This window comes from Manis javanica, chromosome 3 (assembly GCF_040802235.1).
Source record: "Manis javanica isolate MJ-LG chromosome 3, MJ_LKY, whole genome shotgun sequence".
In the NCBI taxonomy this organism is placed as follows: Eukaryota; Metazoa; Chordata; class Mammalia; order Pholidota; family Manidae; genus Manis; species Manis javanica.
This window is the reverse complement of record NC_133158.1, coordinates 170,560,725-170,576,965: the sequence shown is the minus strand read 5'-3', so window position 1 is coordinate 170,576,965 and position 16,241 is coordinate 170,560,725. Positions and strand designations below refer to the sequence as shown.

Below are 16,241 nucleotides of genomic sequence, written 5' to 3'. Positions count from 1 at the left end.
ATTGGCTGTTCTTTTACTGTCCTTTCCTTCCAGGAATATTTCTTGATTTTTAAAAATCTTAATACTGCAAATTATCAAACTTTGCAAATATTTAGAAGATACAACCTATCTAAGACATGGTGCAAAATCAATGTAAAGTTGAAAGAAGAGTCTCCTGCCTCCTTATATAAAATTCTAAATATAAAATTATGGGTAAAATTGCAGTATTTCCAGAATCTTTCACCTGGCCTTAGTGCATATCCATATCAATAGGTGTTTCCAAGGGGTGGAGAGAAGTAGTCAATCTCCATATCAATAGATAATTACACAGGGAGTGAGGGCATATCTGGACTGGAGAGGTTGGGTTGGAGGTCGAGAGAGACACAGGTGAGCAGAAGTGGACGACTGCTTGTAGGCAATAGATGGGTTTCTCTCATGTTATTTCTCCCTTTGACTGATTTCAGTGTCAAACGTATTTTGCTCTGGGATTTCCCCCTCAGAGTTACATTTGGCAGTAGTTGGCAGGACCTCTGAACATGAAATCTGTCTACATGGGTGTGACCTTTGGGTAGGCTGCCCTGGAGATGGTGGGAGATGCCCCGAACCCCCACAGTGGATAGTGGGGAAGCCCCAGTGGCTGCAGTGGTGGAGGGTGTAGCTTCATCTGGGGTACCCCTGTTTGTGGGGCTTCCAATTAGGGAGACCCTAGTGGGGAATTGGTCTAGGGTAAAGCACCTCCTAGAGGGGTGGGGCCTTCCCCAAAATTGGGGAAGGGAGGAGACACTGGAAGCTGTGGAATTAGCCTTCTGTGAGACAGAAGGCTGCTTAGAGGCCCTGAGTGGCCGTGTAGCAGTTGGGATTGTGGGGTGTCTTTTCCTTGAGATAGTCGAAAGTGTTACTGAGGAGAGACAGAGACTTCAGCAGAAGAGAGACACTTCCACATCACTTGGAGAAGCTGGGTGATGACCTGTGGGATACCCTTAAGAAAGAGAGACAGTTATTGAGAAGACAGGTCACACTCCTGGAAGATACATAAGCAATGAGGGAGAAGACATCAGGAGAATCCATGTTACAAGAGGCCATGTGGCAGGGGGAGGAAAGAGCAGTGCCTTCAGCCCTGGAGATGGTAGAGGAGATGTTGGGAGAGGATGAAGGGGTGGGACTGGGAGTGGTTCTTTTGCCGAGGCTACTGCCTGAGGCACTAGCCTCTCCCTGTTAAAGGCCCACCTGCTTGTAATTAAGAAAATAAAAATGCAACAATTGTGGACTCCTGAGGGGGAGGAGACATCAGAACCTCTGCTTACATGGCTTTTGCATCTCTGGATTATGGGGTGGAGAACATTGTTATGCTAGTTCTGAAAAGGGTAGAATGGCTTCTCTGATGACTCACCCTTTCCTCCAGCAGTAGTTGCAAAGTGCGCATAACACCTCAGGGAATCAGGTACTTCTGGATTGGCTGACAGCAGCCATCAAAGCAGTTTGGCCTAATCAGGGTGATTTACCATACTTACCCACTAGCTGGAAAATGTATGCAGAGCTCCAGTAGGTGTTCGGGGAGTTGGGCATGAAAAATATCATCTATAATATGGACCCCCCAGGGCCTCAGTGAGTTGTTGTTCACTGTAGGAACGAGAAATCTGGTGCTTCATACAGCTCCCTCATCTCTCTTTGGGTCTCTAGTGACTGTTCCTGCCCCCCACATAGGGCAACCCATAAGGGAGGCTACTCGTACTTTAGCAAATCTGGGGAAGTTGAAACAATGAGAGCACAAAAGGAAGTATAGGCTACAACTGGAAGGAGAGGTGCAAAGAACCCTGTGAAGGTTTCGAGGTCCCAGATGTGAGTTGACTTGATAAAGGTGGGGGTAGTGAAAGAAAAAATTGAGGGGAGCCCAATAGGATCTTGTTAGAACTGTGGCACCAATTAAAGCCAGAGCAGCAGTTCCAGCTGCTGAGGTCCACACGGAAGCTGGAGTAAAAGCCCCATGTCTGGCCTGTGTTCCTACAAGACTTCCTGGGGGACAGTACTCAGACCCACACCCCCACAGGATGACGATTGGGCATTGTGGTTCAACTGAGCTGGGTGTCAAAATACCTACCTTGGGGGATGAGGTGGGGACCAGAAGCCACATGAAGAATTAGTAATTCATTGGTCCCCTGTGAATGTACAACGTGTCCTGGCACTGGTGGACACAGGAGCTGAATCTTCTCTGATTTATGGCAACCCTAAGAGTTTTCCTGGGATCCCTGTTGTGGTAGATGATTATGGGGGTAAGGCAATTAGAGTGAAGAAAGCCCAAATCCCAAAGGAGTATACTATGAACATTTCTCCCATCCCTGAATATATTTTGGAGATAGATATGCTGCAGTGCCTGTTGTTACAGACCACTGAAGATGAGTTCAGACTGAGGGTATGTGTGGTTAAAGGTAGTTCTGAGGGGACATGCTAAGCACCTGCCTGTAGTTCTTTCTGTACCTCAGCAGGTGACAAATACTAAGCAGTATAAATTGCCTGGGAGGCACAAGGAAATTGAAGAAACTCTACAGGAGTTGGAGAACGTGGACATCATAAAGCCCACTCATAGTCCTTTTAATTCCCCCAGTGTGTCCAGTGAAAAAACCAGGTGGCTCCTGGTGTATGACCGTGGATTACAGGGAATTGAATAAACTTACACCCCTTTTGCATGCTACTGTCCCCTCTATGGCAGCCCTTATGGGCACACTAAGTAATGAACTAGGGTCATATTATATTATGGACCTTGATAATAATGTTTTTTTCTCTATTGACATAGCACAGGAAAGCCAGGAACAGTTTGCCTTCATGTGGGAAGGCTGGCAGTGGCCATTCACTGTCCTTCCACAGAAACACCTCCACAGTCCCACCGTCTGTCATGGACTTGTATCCCAGGACTTGGCCACATGGAAGAAACTGCAAACCATGTGGCTGTATCACTATATTGATGATATGCTCATGTCTGATTCTCTTGCACACTTAGAAGGGGCAGTTCCTAGACTGCTGCAACATTTACAGAAGAAAGGATGGACTGTGAGCAGCACCAAGGATCAGGGACCTTGGTTTGTCTGTAAAGTTCTTGGGGGTTGTCTGGTCAGGTAAAACTAAAGTTTTCCCAGAAGCAGTCATAGACAAAGTTCAGGCTTTCCCTACCCCTACCACTGTGGCAGTATTGCAAGAGTATTTGGGTCTTTGGGGCTACTGGACAGTGTTTATCCTGCACTTGGCACAAATTCTGAAACCCTTGTACTGGTTGGTATGAAAGGGCATCACGTGGGACTAGGATGATACATGTGCAGCTGCTTTTACTGCTGCTGATTGAGCAGTCAAGGCCGTACAGGCCTTGCATGTAATGGACTCATCAAGGCCCTGTGAGCTGGATGTTCATGTAATGGAAGATGGTTATGGATGGAGCCTTTGGCAGTGGCTTGAACAGCTATGCCAACTTACTGGATTCTGGTCACAACTATGGAAAGCAGCAGAGGTCCTGGTCACCTTGACAGAGAAACAACTGCCTGCTGTGGCTATGGGGCCCATCACTGGAACAGCTCCGACCAAGGTAATAGCCACTTATCCCATCACAGGGGTTTGTGAGACTGGACCCAAAGATCACGGAGTGGTATGAAACAGACCCCTACTCTGACCACATGCATTGCGTATTTACAGCAGTGTAGCACCTTCTCTACTAGCCCCGTAAGTGGAGAACTCTAATGCTTATTGGGGCCAGTGACTATATACCAGTGGAAAGCAGGAAGAACTTGCTTTTGAGCCGTCAGTAGCTGAGAATCCTTATCAGGAGGGAAAGTCCTTATACCTGAAGATGCTTGGTATACAGACGGTTCCAGTCATGGGCAGCCCCCGAAGTGGAGGGCTGTGGCTTTCCATCCTAAGACTGAGACAATATGGATGGAGGAGGGAGAGTGGAAGAGCAGTCAATGGGCTGAGTTGTGGGCAGTATGGCTCGTGATCACCGAGGAGCCTTCCCCCATAGTTGTCTGCACTGACAGCTGGGCCATCTATCAAGGCTTGACCCTGTGGCTACCGACATGGTGCCATGCCAACTGAAGCGTTGGTCATTCACCCTTTGGAGGCAGGAGTTGTGGGAAGACCTATGGCCCTCTGGTCAGATTAAGACAGTTACTGTATATCATGTGATTGGCCATTTGCCTTTGGCATCCCCAGGGAATGATGATGCAGACACATTGGCCCAGGTGCATTGGCTAGAAGGAAAGCCTGCCTCTGATGTAGACGAATATATTAGCATTTGTTGCACATGGGGCAAAAGACAATGTGGGCCGTAGCCCATTGGTGGGGCTTGCTGTTGACCTTTGAAGAAGTCAGCACAGCCCAGAAGGAATGCCTTGTGTGCTCTAAGAGGGACTTACACTGAGTCCTGCAGCAACATGGGACAATAGTAAAGGGGCCGATACCGCCTGTTAGGACAAATAGACTATATTGGGTCTCTGCCCATATCAGAAGGATATCGGTATGCCATGACTTGTGTGAACACAGCTCCTGGCTTGTTGGTTGCTTTTCCTGCATGTCATGCAGATCAGCAAAACAACAGAAGGGGCCTACAGTGTCTCTTTGTTGTCTATGGCCAGCAACAGGTGATTGAGAGCGATCAAGGCACCCACTTTACTGGACATGCATTACAAGAATGGGTGCAACAATTAGGAATACAGTGGAAGTTTCATGTACCATATAGCCCTACTGGGGCAGGCATGATAGAAGGTACAGTGGTTTGTTGAAATCTGGCCTGAAGTTGGGCACCAATAATCTCTGGAGCAGGACAGCTTGTTTATGGACAGTACTACAGCATTTGAATGAGGAGCCTTAAGCCCTGTGGACATGCTAACACACATTGCTGCCTCTCCCATACAACTGTATGTGCAAATCAAGGGAGAGTTATTGAAGCCAGGATATGGCCAGCAGAGCAACATCCTGCTGTGAGCCCCAAATGTATTAAACCCTGGAGACTGTTGAGTGGACATGGCCCTGAACATTTTGACACCTGGACTTCTGGCACCTTGGGGAAAAGGCCTGGAAGCTGGCCTCCTATGTGTTCCTGGAGTAACAGCAGAGTGGCTCCCAAAGATCGTGGTACTGTACCCAAAATTTCTGGGACATAAGAGCATCTTACAGGGAAGTTTTGTTTAATCTTTATGGCCAGTGCATGTATGCCCTGTAGCCCTATATATTGACCCAGCTATAACTCCCACAGGGAGGGGGGTGAAAGTCTGGTATAGTAGATCAGGATGAGATCCCATTCCTGCCACTGTCCTATCACAGGACCACTCTCTTGCATGCATCCTACCTACCTGATAGACAAGATTTGCCTCTGTTGGTGTCATTAAAACATGTATCTTATGACCCATAGGATAATTTTCTTTTACAGTACCTGTGGCCTGGCGCTGCCCCCTGGCTGCAGCTGCTGTGCTATGATTGCTCTGAACTCCCTACCTGTTCACCTGCTGACTGCCTGTGGAATGGGTGAGCTGTGGACTTGATCTGCACAGGACTTTGAACCTAGTTGAATTGTCTGGCTTGAGAATTATCATAATTTTATTGCTGTTGCTACTATATATTATTAGTCTGGTTACAGTGCTCCAGTTTTCTCACACAGAGTCCGCTGTGGAAGATGGGGAACAAGTAGATTGTGAGGCGAGATTTCTGGAAGGGTGGGCTCTGGGTAAAATTGCAGTATTTCCAGAATCTCTCATCTGGCCTTAGTGCATATCCATATCAGAAGGTTTTTCCAAGGGTTGGAGAGAAGTAGTCCATCTCCTATCAATAGGTAATTGCAGGGGGAGCGAGGGCATATCTGGACTGGAGAGGTTGGATGGGGTCCCTTCTTCTGCAGCCAGGTCGTGAGAGACACAGGTGAGCAGAAGTGTATGACTGCTTGTAAGCAATAAATGGGTTTCTCCCACTTCATTTCTCCCTTTGACCTATTTTGGTTTCAAAGGTATTTTGACCAAGTATTCCCTGCCCTGCTCCCCCCACCCCCTAGTTACAAAAATAAATTGTTTTTATTCTGTTTTTCCATTTCCTTATAGTCTCAAAAAGGTGATTTATGTCTTAAGGATAATTTCTTTCTTTACCACCAAAGACATTGCTCACTGTGGTGCTTATTCACTTTCTTATTTTACTTTTATGATGGGAAAAGGTTGTACAAAACAAAAAGTCAAGGTGAAAGGAGCAGTGAAACACATCACTGATTCTCACATCAGAGGCTGCACCAAAATGGGAATATGACTGAGTCATGAGGGTTTCCATTTCTCTATTTTTTAATGTATGTACTATATACTTATGGATTTTTATCTAGTCATTCAGACTCATAGTCATTTTTTAAACTACTGAAGACTCTTTAATCTGGCTCCTGTGTCTTTTTGACAAACCCACATTAGTATTTGGGTCTTTTCTTGCTTTCTGTGGCAATGAGGTGTCCTAATAAGATGTTGGGTGGTACATTCTTGGTAGGTTTTTCTTGTTTTTGTAATCACTGTAATTTCTTCTTTTGTGGAAGAGTAATTTAGATTATATGGATTTGAGAACCTGAAGAAGTTTAAAAGCCATTGTTTAGATCAGTCTGCCATTTATGATTTTAAAAAAGTATTTTAGCCTTCAAAGGCAATATTTTTAAAGTGGAGCGTCAGTGTTTTAATGGAATTTTGAAGTTTTCTAAATCTTCCACCTTTTTTCTTTTTTCAGTGTTCACTATCTGTTCAATTTTGACTCATTTCTTTCTTTGGCTTCTGAGCTACATATTTAAAAAGGAAGACTGCACTGGTAATTGTGTACTAAGGAAATTTCACATGAAAAGAAATAGAATTCTCAGATACTGATACTGCCCAGTGAGTGGTGAAAGGGAATGTTCTCTGCCTCCATGTTCTTCTCTGCTTCCTACTGCTAGAGGCTCCCCTTCCACCCCTGTGCCCTCCCTGGTCTAGAGGTAAAAGCAGTTAATTCACTTCAGTGCCAGATATGCTTGCAGTCACAGTTTAGTTCTCTGCCTTCTTAATTTCTGCAGCATTTGAGTTTCCCCCGGCCCCACCCCACAGTCTGTGAAGTGAGGTGAAACCACTTCTAAGTTGGAGGTGAGGATTAAACGACAAATTGTTCACAGTACTTGTACAGGACCTGAGACAACAGCAAGCATTCCGCAGTTGTTGAATTCCTTCCACCTTGTATTTATTTACTACAGTGCAATTACAGAATCTGTATAAAAGAACAGTTTAGTGAATAAGAGGAGCATTCTGTCAAACATCCATGTGAAAACAGGTCTCATCCTCCACTGGCTGAGATATGTATGATGATGACCAGGACGGTCCTGCTTTCACAGAGCAGATGATTCTAGAGCACCTACCACTGCCAGAGGTCAGACATGGGAAGGACAGATGACATTTCATTTAGCTAAATGAAGTTGGCCCAAGTTCAGCAAAGATCTTTTAGCAGAGTGGAGAACTCTTTGTCCACTGCAATGTGCTTTGGACATAACTGTGGATTGGCTGCACAATTCACCATCCAACTCCTGTGGCTATGGAAAGATCATTCTGCTTTGTAGTTTTTAAATCACAAAATGACTAGGAAAGATGCAGATGTGAAATCTTTGTACTTGTCTCAGAAATCTTAAACTCCCTCTTGTAAAAGGAAATTCAGAATGTTCAGGAAATTCAGGGAATCCCTGAGGAAGAACATTAAACTTTAGGATCTTGGCTCTGTTCCATTTTTACTCTGTGTTGGTCACCAGAAACTTGCTGCAGTCCTGATACAGATGTACCCAACTCATCCTGGTTCCCATTTTCTCTGGGCTCCTCCCTTATCCTACTGTTTGACTGTGACACTTCTTTGAAGCTCCTTGACCTGCTTCCCACTTTACAGGTCACTGAGCTGGATAGAAAGCTTTGGTGCATTCTGAACACTGCCTCCAGGAGTTCCCTCATACCTTACCACCCCTGATTCATCCTTCTAGTTCTGCACAGTTTGGATCTAATAACCATGTCTTCATGTGTATGACCACAGAAGGTGACAACTTGCTCTGATGCCCAGCCCTGGTCTAGTAGATTGGACAATGGCTCCCTCTGGCTTGGGGTTAACCAAGGGAATATCTTTTTTTTCTTTCTGTTGTTGTTTGCTTCTTTGTTTTTGTTTTTTATGTTGGCCCTTAAAAATGTCATGAAGCTGTAGCATTATGGCAGCTCTTGGCATTGTTTCATTGAACCAGGTGAGGAAGCTTACTTCTCTCATTAAGACTGGTTGTGCCAGGCCCACATTGTCTACCCTAGAGCACCCTTCTTGCACTCCCTGGCATTGCTGGTTAGCTTGCTCTGGGCCTCTTCTCTCTGAAAGATTGTAGATATCTTGGGAGCAAGGACTATGTCTATCTTTCTTCCTTGACACTTGAGCTTTTAGTGTTATTACCTATCTACCATGCATGGTAGCAGCCAAAGAAGAGCCTTAGGTTTGCCGTTTTGTTTTGCCTCACCAGCATCTAGCAGGTCAGGTCACTGCCTATTGTGTTATTGGAGTTGAGGTCCAACTAATGACTTTAAGAAATAATGTCTCCTTAGAGAGAGAGCCCACTCTCATTGAAGGGTTTTCAGAGAGTTACCAATAAATATCACAATCTTGGAATTATATTTTTTTGGTGAAGAGAAAAAGATTGTTACTGAAGCATTGAAATTGACTTGACACTTTTATTTCTCAGTCAGGGCCCAAGTACTTTAATCCATGGTAGGCGTTTAGGGCAGTACAAAGAAGGATGGCCCTCGTCTTTGCTCTCAAGATATCTTGTTGTAGAGACGAGGCCCAGAACAAGCTAACCTGCAAGGGGAGGGCATCTGAGAAGGGTGCTCTGAGACAGACAGCATGTGCTGCAGGATTGACAGGGCAGGAGAGGCCTCACAGCAGGGCTAGAACATGGAGGTGGTAAGTTGGACCTTCATGAGTGGGGGATGCTTAAGGGCAGAGAGGAGGGCTTTGGAGAAGGAGATCAAGGTGTGAACACATGACCATGTAGGATGTATCTGAAGGAACTGAATTGGAATATTAGGCTGTAGTGGAAAGAGGATAAGACAAGGAAGTAGTGGTGGATAAACTGAGAAGAGTTTGTTATAGATCATAGGTGCAATAAATACCAGCCTAAGAGGTTTGCAGATGAGAAAGTGTTCTAATGTAAGGGGATGTTCTCAAATTAGCCCTGGAAGTGCCTGTAGAGTAGTAGGGATGGAAAATGCTTAGAATCCACTAACTGTGGGGATAGATTGCTGTTGGGGCTGCAAGGCTTAGACAATGTGTTCCCCTCCTGAACTAATTCCAGTCCATTTCTGTAGATCCATGTTAGCAGTTCATCACACAATGAATTACTTTTACATGATTCATACAGCCAAGCAGTACTTTCCCACTGTATTTTAATGTTTGACTTGGAATATATATTGATATCAATAACTCTTTGAGGACATTTCTGTAGCTGCTTACTAGATTGACTCCAAGACTCACGAAGCTGTGGCATTATGCCAATTCTTGACATTACTATCTGGGGCCAGTGAGGGAAGCTTACTCTGCATTAAGATTGGCTGTGCTCTGGCCACAAATGGCGTGAGCAGCCTTCTTTCGCATGCAGCACTGGTCGGTGTGCGCCCTGATGCATCATAATGATGTCAGTTATCTAGTCAATTTGCCAGTTCTGTACCTTTTCTATAAGTTTTGTGTATTTTTGATTTTTTAATGAAAAATAGATTGTACATTTTTGTCCTTTTAAAGAAAATTCATATGAATCTTACCGTATTTTTGGTTGTAATTCATTTTTGATAGCTTTTTTCATCCATTTTAATCTGAATGTGTCTCATGGACTCTTACAGTACTCTGTGGTTGGGTAGGTTCGGTGACACCACTATAGGTTGTCTCTTCATATGGATAGTGACTGAACAGGCAGTGAACTTGGTAAGGAAGGAAAGGAGAGAAGAGGAGGTTCGGGAGCCACAGAGAGGCTGGCTTAATGAATAATCTGCCTTTCTTAATCCCATGTGTACAGACCATATGGTTCAGAAATACAGGCTGGCTTCATTTCCTGACTCACATGAAAAGTACTAATGGTCTGACTGGAAATGTTGTTCATTTATAAGTTGACCTGCTGAAGGTAGGTTTGACTATCGTGAATAGACTGAAAATGGATTTGTTGGCTGGATGCATACCAGCATTTGGTAAGCATTTCCAAGATCAATCAACTATCAGAGAAGCATGTGTTTGATATGCAGAATTAATCCCTTAACCAAACTACACAAAAATGAAAGGCTCAACTAATAGAATTTAAAGGCAGGTTCACACTCTGCCAGCTTTTTAGGTTGAGCATAAAGAGATTAAAATGAGACCAGCAAAGATGAAGAACATGGTAGGCATGGAAGAAGGTGACCAGTGATTTTTATAGGCATGTAACCTGAAACCTTGGACGACTCGTGACAAAAACTAATTACAGAATGAAACATGCATTACCCAAGAGGGAGATCATTGCTTTTAGAACATAGAAATTCTGTCCTGGGTTCTGTAGTCCTTCCATTTAAAAACACAGAAACAAAAAACTTTCCTAAAGTTCTTATATAAAACACCTGGAGCCAAGCAAAATGTTGTCAGCATTTCTGAACTCTGGCATCTCAAGACAGTGATGTAATTCTCATTGCTTGATAAATGTAACAGTTCTTCAGGGGAGTCTTTTCCTCAACTTCATTTTGAAAGGAGATAGCACATAGCCACTGTTTGTTGGGATCTAGTATTTGGAGGTTTGGAGTCCATGCATCACTAAGATTTCTTCCCATCCGCTGTGAGCAGGATGACTTTGTAACAAACCCATCAATATGCATCAGTAAGTCATTTCCTACCATTATAAAGATACTGTATACTTATACCAAATAAAGCTTGAGAAGTCAATGTATACCATTCTCATATTGTCTGTAAGAAATTCCAAAATTTCATTGTAAGAGTGAAATAAGGCCGTCTTCCATGCCATCAGCATCCAGACAAATCCATTGGTTTGGAGTTTTTCCTTCCATTATGATTTACATACATATAGTCATGAATTTTTTATTTTATAAAATTAAGATTATACTTATATAAGAATATATGCCCTACATATTCATACATCATATAATTTACCATGTCATTAAATATTTTTTGACAACACAAATTTTTAAGGACTGAATAATATTCTGTAATATGGATGTCCAAGAATTTGTTTATTAAAAAGTCTGCCTTTTGTTAAATTATTGTTACCTATATTGTTTTTTACTTGAATAAAACAATGATGGTCACCCTACCACATTAGACTAGTGTTTGTGAATTTTTGAGGATAAATTAATGTAAGTAAACTTACTGGTTAAATATATACATTTTTAGTAAACATTGTCAGAAAGCTTCCATGAAGGTGGATTTCAGTTTATAGTTCCTCTAGGTCTATGAAGAAGTGTCTGTTTCATTGTACTCCAACACTGTTACTGTTAAATTATTTTGCACATTCATAGATAAAACATATCTTATTTTAACTTATATTTCTTTGATTACCTGAGAAATTGAATTTTTTCATGTACTTGTGTACTTGTATTTATAATTGTTTTGGCTTATTCTGTGCTCTAGGAAGTAATCCTCTTTGTATACTGGCTTCCCCAATGTACATGAGTGATGGGAATCATAGGTTATAACTAACTGCAAACCCAGATGGACAGCCTTTTTAAGGATTTGCTTATTAGATCAGTAGCTTTTATGTCTGTTTAATGCACATCTGTCATCACTTTCTCTTCCTTATTAATTCTTTCCTTGACATTTATTGATTGTGGTTTAGTAAGTTAAAAAAACTATTTGATGGGTAGAATAGTTTTTCTTATTAATGTATGAATTCATTAGTATCATACTTTTTAAAACTGCATGTTTTGTTAAATACTACTCTCAACTTATTCACCACCAACCTGTTTAAACTATGACCTGAGGAAGACCAGGAGAGGTGATCAGATTCATTTTTCTGCCCTTAGGCAAAGTTTAATCAAACTAGCCTGGAAAAGGCTGTAGAGGGAGAGCATTAGATTAGGTCTGAAGACCTGGTCTTAAATCCTGGCTCTTTGAGTGACCTTGGACAGGGCAAATCTCTCTGAGCCTTAGATTCTTAGATTCTGTAAAATGGGAATAATAATCCAGCTTTACTCATCATAAAATGTGTTCATTAAAAAATAAAGGAAACAGGTGTCTCCGTTGGCCATGTTGAGGTCCCGCCTTTCCGGGCCCACAACTCCATTCTCCGAAGCCGCTGGAGGGGAAAAATAGCATTGAAACAGATTTCCAGCAACAAGTGTTTTGGGGGATTGCAGAAAGTTTTTGAACATGACAGTATTGAACTGAACTGCAAGATGAAATTTTCTATCTACTTACCACCAAAGGCAGAAACTGGAAAATGTCCTGCACTGTATTGGCTGTCTGGTTTAACTTGCACAGAACAAAATTTTATATCAAAATCTGGTTATCATCAAGCTGCCTCAGAACATGGCCTCTTTATCATTGCTCCAGATACCAGTCCCCGTGGCTGCAATATTAAAGGCGAAGATGAAAGCTGGGACTTTGGCACTGGTGCTGGGTTTTATGTGGATGCCACTGAAGATCCGTGGAAAACTAACTACAGAATGTACTCTTATGTAATGAAGGAGCTTCCCCAACTCATAAATACCAGTTTTCCAGTGGACCCTCAAAAGATGTCTATTTTTGGCCACTCCATGGGAGGACATGGAGCTCTGATTTGTGCTTTGAAGAATCCTGGAAAATACAAATCTGTGTCAGCATTTGCTCCAATTTGCAACCCAGTGCTTTGTCCTTGGGGCAAAAAAACCTTTAGTGGATATTTGGGAACAGATCAAAATAAGTGGAAGGCTTATGATGCTACCCATCTTGTGAAGTCCTATCCAGGTTCTCAGCTGGACATACTGATTGATCAAGGAAAAGATGATCAGTTTCTTTCTGATGGACAATTATTGCCTGATAACTTCATAGCTGCCTGTACAGAAAAGAAAATCCCTGTTGTTTTTAGATTACAAGAGGGTTACGATCATAGCTACTACTTCATTGCAACCTTTATTACTGATCACATCAGACATCATGCAAAATACCTGAATGCATAAAAAACTTAAGAGAGTCTCTTCAAGATTACAAAACTATAGTAAATAAAATTGCAGGGAAAAAAAGATTTCAAACATTGGATTTCATAACGCTAAAATGCTTCACTGATATTTGAATCACCTGAATAAATATATAAACCTGAAAAAAAATAAAGGAAACATAAAATGCTATGTAAACTTTTATGAAGTATAGAAATGCAAAGTATTATGGCATTTATCCCTTTTATTTCATTAAGGAATTCAAATATTTGAACTGAATAAATACTAACATTGACTATTTTTTACATGGCCATCAGGTCCATAGGCCCCAGAGTCTTATTACAAAGCCCAGCTCATACCTGAAAGAATATACTAATTCCCGTTTTACCTACGAATCTCCTTCTAAAAACTCTGATAAAAAGATACTTCTTTTATTTGAGAGACACCTAAAAACCACCATGGTAGCATGAGAACACACGTGTACCAAGCTTGTTTTAGGCTTCTCTGAAAGTAAACATTCTCTGGTACTTTCTCTTGCTGTTTCAGTTTGTCTGTCCCTGTCTAATAAAATATTATGTCTAAAAGTATGGTGACTTTGGCAGTACTTAGTTCAAGGCATGCCTTGGGAGGAAGCTTGAAGCTTTTTCCTGATACCAAACTAAGGCATTTTTTTCTGATTAACTATTGAAGTGGTAGGGAAGGTAGCCAGGATATAGTCCAACATCTTGGCTTTGAATTTTTTTTCCTAGTTTTTTTTTTTGGTATCATTAATGTACAATTACTTGAACAACATTATGGTTACTAGACTCCCCCTGTTACCAAGTGCCCCCCACATACCCCATTACAATCACTGTTCATCAGCATAGTAAGATGCTGTAGAATTATTACTTGTCTTCTCTGTATATACTGCCTTTCCTATGTCCCCTACCCTGCTACGTTATGTGTGCTAATCATAATTCCTCTTTTTCCCCCTTATCCCTCCCTTCTCACCCATCCTCCCCAGTCCCTTTCCCTTTGGTAACTGCTAGTCCATTCGTGGGTTCCGTGATTCTGCTGCTGTTTTGTTCCTTCAGTTTTGCTTTGTTGTTATACTCCACATATGAGTGAAATCATTTAGTACTTGTGTTTCTCTGCCTGGCTTATTTCACTGAGCATAATACCCTCTAGTTCCGTCCATGTTGTTGCAAATGGTAGGATTTGTTTTCTTCTTATGGCTGAATAATATTCCGTTGTGTATATGTACCACATCTTCTTTATCCATTCATCTACTGATGGACACTTAGGTTGCTTCCATTTCTTGGCTATTGTAAATAGTGCTGCGATAAACATAGGGGTGCATATGTCTTTTTCAAACTGGGCTCCTGCATTCTTAGGGTGAATTCCTAGGAGTGGAATTCCTGGGTCAAATGGTATTTCTATTTTGAGTTTTTTCAGGAACCTCCATACTGCTTTCCACAGTGGTTGAACTAGTTTACTTTCTCACCAGCAGTGTAGGAGGGTTCCCCTTTCTCCACATCCTCGCCAACATTTGTTGTTGTTTGTCTTTTGGATGTTGGCTATTCTAACTGGTGTGGTGATATCTCATTGTGATTTTAATTTGCATTTATCTGATGATTAGCTATGTGGAGCATCTTTTCATGTATCTGTTGGCCATCTGAATTTCTTCTTTGGAGAAGTGTCTGTTCAGCTCCTCTGCCTATTTTTTAATTGGCCTGTTTGCTTTTTGTTTGTTGAGGTGTGTGAGCTTTTTATATAGTTTGGATATCAACCCCTTATCGGATATGTCATTTATGAATATATTCTCCCATACTGTAGGATGTCTTTTTGTTCTACTGTTAGCTTTGAATTTATAAACAAGTGGTGCAAATAAATGAACTTCATTTCAGATGCAGACTGACAAGGAACTAGCTATGAAAAAGCCAGTAGCTTTCTAGAACATTCTTCCACATTGATTTGTTGTCATACCCAGAATGCTGTGAAACATCTTCATTGTTTCCTGAACTCCAGGGGCTAGGAACTACAGCTGATTGTCTCCTTTAGCCTTTTTCACCCAAGTGATATTTAATAGTTTCCTTTCAATTAAATTTAAATTTGTATTTTTCTTTAGTTGTACAATTTACAATGTATCAGAATATTATAATAGTTCACTTTTTAGAATCTTAGAAGTTTTTTAGTAGCATTTGCTCATAATTCTACAGCTGCAACACAATGGCCATTGTGAAATTTTTAACCTTTTTATAAAAAGCTATTTTTACAGAGTATAGTAATCGATTATATTCAGTATTATAACTTGAATTTTTTCAGTTAACATTAAATTCTAAAAGGTTTTCCTAATTACAATTCAGTCTTGATAATGTAGTAGCAAAATTATTTCCCATCAAGTGATCAACTCTAAACCATTTTCTATTGTAAAACATGTCCATAGCTTCTAATTCTGTAGTACTCACTGACGTTCATTATATTGTAATACATTCATTTATAGAACCATCAAATATTTAAAAGCAAAAAGGGGAATTAGGTAGAAAAAATGGAACAAAGCTGTGGAGATATCTCAAAAAAGTTTACTTAGACATATCTGAAAAAGTTACTCTGGCAGTGGCTTGGAAGAAAATCACTTTTAATATTTTATTTACATATTTAATTACATATATATATATATATATATATACTAATATATTTGTGTTTGTAGGTAAGGATTTGAAAGGTGAATGAAGTCCTTTTGAAATGGGAGTTGGACCTGTCCATGAATAAAGCCTGAGCCCTGAGCACAATGCACACTTGGTAGAGGGTTTAGCATCTTCCTCCCACCCCGCCAGGAGAACAGCAAGAAAGCTTTTTCCTCAGACTCTAGATGGGGAAACAGCCTGGAGATAGAATACCTGTTTCTGGAACTGGTTCTCCATCTTGATTATGTGTGTATCTTGTCCATGTCACTTTTTCTGTAGGCTATTTCCATCTTATATAAAAATAGCGGCAGCTCAGAAAATGTCTAAGATACTTGCCAACATTCTCTAATTCTGTGATTTGTAAACATCTTATCTGTTCAACACTGCTCTGAATGGTCTGGAATTATGGGAAATTAATATGACTTACCCGGTGGAGGGAATTTAATTCTGATGG

General features: G+C 41.4%; 1 protein-coding gene and 1 pseudogene across 18 annotated transcripts in view; both read left to right on the top strand.

Annotated features, from left to right (window-relative positions):
* The window catches only part of LOC118973262 (transmembrane protein 108-like), a 362,127-nt gene that overhangs the window by 46,506 nt on the left and 299,380 nt on the right, over positions 1-16,241 (top strand). For 2 of the 18 annotated variants that reach the window (XM_073232366.1, XM_073232377.1), the window contains exon 3: positions 5,390-5,484. The exons of the other annotated variants lie outside the window; for them this stretch is intronic. The gene's annotated coding sequence lies outside the window, so the exon portion shown is untranslated. The remainder of the gene's footprint in view (positions 1-5,389; positions 5,485-16,241) is intronic. 18 annotated transcript variants of the gene reach the window in all.
* Positions 8,914-13,276, top strand: LOC108396696 (S-formylglutathione hydrolase pseudogene; annotated as a pseudogene).